Raw genomic sequence first — 4877 nt, forward strand, 5'->3', positions numbered from 1 at the left:
CCAGAGGGTGCCTTCAGCTGGGAGCGGTGTGATCGCATATGCGAAACGAGGTGGGATGAGGTGAGCATTCGCTCAGCCCCCCCCCCACCGACACTACGCTCTCCAGGAGGGAATGAGCAGCGGGGGCTGCTGCTGACGTCGTCTGTCCTGGAGGAACCATCCGGTTCGCTCCGAGGGTCGGCGATAAGAGGAAAATTACAAGATGGCGTTGTCCAGTGTGTAGCGACCTGTCACTGAGAAATACTCCTCGGCGCTTACCTTGAAAACAAGACTGCTTGTCAGCTTCTCCTCGGGGAGGAGAGCTCACCGGGACAACTGGAGGTCGACGTGACGGCCAAGCATTCTTAACAAAAATTGGTCATCTACACAACTTTCCTTCTTCGTTCTTCTGACAGTGCTATTAGCTCGCTGAAAAAAAATGGGAGCCTTTTACCCGCTCTTAACGTAATTTATACGGACCGGGTGGGGCCCACACAGCAGGTGGGCATGGACTAAATTTTTCAGTGTGATGCTTCGCATATCGGAATAAAACACATCAGCGACAGCCTTAAAGGGCGAAGCCTATACGAAATAGAACTCTCTGACTTCGACTTGATCAAATGTTGTGTACTTTATTGTAAAGTGTTACTGTATTTGGTAACTCTATCTGTAAGTGGATTTGTAATGGCAGAACCAGGCTCCATCTACAAAATCTCCAATATTTCTTTATAGAACGGAGCATTTCTACTGGGTGTGCATTTTCTGTCCACACTGAGTGTTTGGTGAGAACTATGGGGCTTTTATTTATATGCCAAAGAGGAAATAATTCCAACAGGTTGTAAGTAAATCTGTGCTATTCCTCGATGTAGCAGTCTGTTTGGTGCTTTGTGGCCAAGAAACCAATGCAGCCATTTTAAATATATTTTATACAGTCATTTTGCTTTGTTCTGATCCTGTCAATCAAACTTAGATTGTGTGCTGAAAAGGTTTATAACTGGAGGAAACAGGAAAGAAAGAAACAACGTTTGTTTGTTCATTCATTGTGTCTGTCACGATCGGGTGGGTGGTTGAGACCCAAATGCAAGCAGGACTCCAACGGTGTCACAAAAAGGTAATTAATTAAAAAATGGTTATAACAAACATAAAGTGCTGACAGGGCAACGGTACTACTCACGCCTCGAGGGAATACTCAGGAAACCATGAAACTAGGAGCCAACCATGAAGGTGTAGCAAGACACTTAATGCTCCCCTGCCTGAGATGCAGGAGGGCTCAGTTTATAAAGGTGAGTCACTAATTAAACCCAATACACAGCACCTGAGAGTCATTAACTATCTGCGCAGAGCAGGGCAGGTGCAGATCCCTACAGTGGAATGTTGTTATTATGAATGTTGTTACCACACAGTAACCTAGGACAGTTATTTTAGCAATTTTGATGGACTAATGTGGGCAATTTTTTTTCATAAATAAAGACAACTATCTATAACATACAACATTTTTCAGTCAGGTCATCTGGACAGTTTCTTTTTTTGTGCTGAAATGTTTCGCCTTCAATCCAGAAGGCTTCATCAGTCAAGGAAACACACAACAAAACTAATTCTTCCCCCAACAGCTTACTCCAAAGTGGAACAAACCAGTTCTGCTTGTGATTAGATGGTCTCTTTGGTACGCCCCTCCTCCATTGCCGACCCTCTTCCTTGTTGACAGTCTTGTCAAACTGGTTGAAAACAACTAAGTCTATGCTCAATAATCCAGGTATAAAATCCAACATTTTTCAGTCTGAACCGACTCAAAAATGATGGATTCTATACCTGGATTATTGAGCATGGACTTTGTTATCTATAACATAGTTTGGTGTGGACGAGACTTCATCAGTTTGTTTGATGCTGTTGTCAAAAGGTTGTATAAAGAATACAGAAATAAACGTAATTAAAATGTAAATAAATGTAACCTTTCTACTTTATTACAACAAAAAAACACATTTTGAATGTACAGTAGATTTTTAATGCTTTAAAAAGTCTAAACGGATTTTTAGCTTGTTAATATCAGTTGAATGGGGTGGGAGTGGTGGGGCAGAGGTTAGTATTCTGCCCCTGCTTGTATGTGTAGTAGAGTTGCATTCAAGCCCAAACAAATCTGATCCTACCCCACCCCAGCCTGCAGCCATCATTTCAGAATTCCACCCAACCCAACGAATTAACAGTAATTACAGGTCCGAACCCTGATAAAACCCAACATTTTTAATTAAGCTTTGACTGCTTACATAGATATTAACGGTCGGTGGATGCGCGGCTGAATAAAAGGGGCAGAAGATCGGAGCTGAGGGGGTGTTTGTCCTTTCATGGCCATCAAAGAGCATTAAATCTCTGCTTCTGCCTGCATTCTGATTTATTCAGACATGGACCCTGCTCTGACACGTCTGCTTTGGGATCTCACCTGTTTGGGTCGTCAGCTGTGCGCATCCGCTGAGTGCATCGGCTGAAAGAACGTCCATTTGGGCTTTGATGGATCACTTCCTGGCAGTATAATCTCATCTGAAGCTTAACTGAACTTTATTTTACCTGTTTCAAGGCCGGTCAGCTCACGGTGAAATGACTGCATGCGGCTGGTGAATGTTTGGCAGGCCATATTTCCATATATTTGGATTTTATGAGAAGACATGTTTTCATATGATTGGATCACGGCTGATCCGCTGAGGCAATCAAAAGCCCGACAACGACCTGGTCCTTCCAGCCAGCACATCATCATGGCCCACCGCACCCCAAATTTGGGTCGGGCTTCAGGCCTGGGTTAGAAATGACAGATCTAATGTGTTGGCAGCCTCGACAGATAAAACAGTTTACGCTGGGATTCTCTGCAAAGCTTTATTTAATGCTCACTGTAAAACTGAAAAACAAACAATACAAACACGTCGGTTACATTTGTGTTCATTTATATATCACTATAAATAAATGAATAAACCCAGGCTTACTAGCTTAATGCTAACTTATATGGAAAAAAAACATAGATGCTAATGGTTAGCATTTTCAAATGGACTAAGACATAAACTTACTTTTGTTCAATAGACAAGGTTCACAACAAGATAATCTCAGTATCAAGTTATACAACAAATGAACATAAAGAGACAGGAAAATGTTCTCCTGGACATATAACGCAGAGCAAGAAAACTGCCTGTTTAGTTCCTTCATACAGCTGAAACTACCTACGGGAACACTAAAGGTACAAAATGATGCTGCTGTGACAATCGTGACCTCCAGAGATCCTCCTCTTTAGTGTTACTGACAGAACATCACAGTTAGAGAAGGTGAGCCTGTGATCAGGTCGCCAGTTCGACCCCCTGAACCAACAACATCAAAATGTGGGTGGGAAAGGTGAAGCACCCACACCTGCCTCCACCCACGTGAACCCTTAAACCCCACCATCTACTCCCCTGGGGGACCTAGCATCTCTCTGCTCCACGCAGAGGGCTGTGGTAGCTCGGTGGTCTGTGGTTGTGTCAGGAAGGACATCCGGTGTCCCCAAGTCTTTGTGTGAGTTAGTTCACTGGGGCGACCTCTGAAGAAGGGAGCAGCCGAAAGAAGAAGAAAATAAATAAATAAATAAATAAAAATACCTGTCGAACTGACCTATTTTTCAAAATGAACACGTTTATAGCCATTCACATTATTTAAATGTTTATATTCCAATTTATTTTGCATTACAGTTATTTCAGTACCTTTAGTCAATGGAAGTTCTCATCCATGGGCTGATGAGAACACTTCATTTTACAACGTGAACAGGAAAACAACCGTCAGACAGTAAACAGTAAACAGACGTATCGGTGTGACTTCAGCTCACAGATGTAGCTGAATGAGATCAGAAACGTCATATCTTCAGTGATAGGACACAGATGAGAGGAATAAATTCTGTCACATTCATTTCCTGCCAATGAAACAATCCTGATAACACGTGTCTAATTCTTCATTATCTCTTCAATCTGTGTGCACAATGATCGAAGCGGAGGCAGGAAAAAAATCACACGGCATTGTTCTAAAGGAAGGCAGCTGACCTCCAACACAACGAGGGTCGGATTGTTCCTTTGTCTTCTTCTGCAAACCAGCAACCCTCCTCACCATCACTTCTCATTTCTTCTTCTGCTCTCAATAATTTTTACAAGCTGCATCTGAACTGGGTTCATCACTGCTTCTGCTCTGAGATGATAAAAACTGAATGTTCAGACACTTTGTATGATGGAGGAATAAATATAATCTGCAGCCTCTTCATATGAAAATAATCCAAGTGCTGCCTGCTTGTGAATTTAATTATGATAATATCAGGTAGATATTATCATATATCATAATTTAAGTATTGAGGAGACTAATAGGATTGACCACATCTGACTTAAATATAAATCAAGAGCTTTGTCACAACTTGTGAGATTTGGTGTTTTCAACATTTCAAGCTCAGCCATACTTGATTGTAAGAAGAACTCCAAAATAAAAGCTGATGATGCATTTTCAAAATAAAATGACCCGTCTAACACAATATGGAGACACATTTTCCCATAAAAACTATGAAAGAAAAACAAAAAAAGTTAAATTGTGTCATCAGGACCAGTTTCTTGAATTGAGAAATGTTATGTTTTGTTTAGACCTTTACGTTAGTCCTCGTTACATCCAGAGGACTTCGTCAGTCTGTGGTCTGCCAACCACATCTGTCCCGTATGTAGCCTCACTGCTGTGTTTCAAGCCAACCTTCCAAACAAAAACTTCCATCCCTCCATCCATCCATCCATCCATCCATCCATCCATCCATCCATCCATCCATCCACTATCGATAGGTCCATCAATCCATATACTATCCACCATCCATCCGTCCGTCCATCCATCCATCCATCCATCCATCCATCCATCCATCCATC

Source organism: Nematolebias whitei, chromosome 17 (assembly GCF_014905685.2).
Source record: "Nematolebias whitei isolate Nwh7 chromosome 17, NemWhi1, whole genome shotgun sequence".
NCBI classification, from domain to species: Eukaryota; Metazoa; Chordata; class Actinopteri; order Cyprinodontiformes; family Rivulidae; genus Nematolebias; species Nematolebias whitei.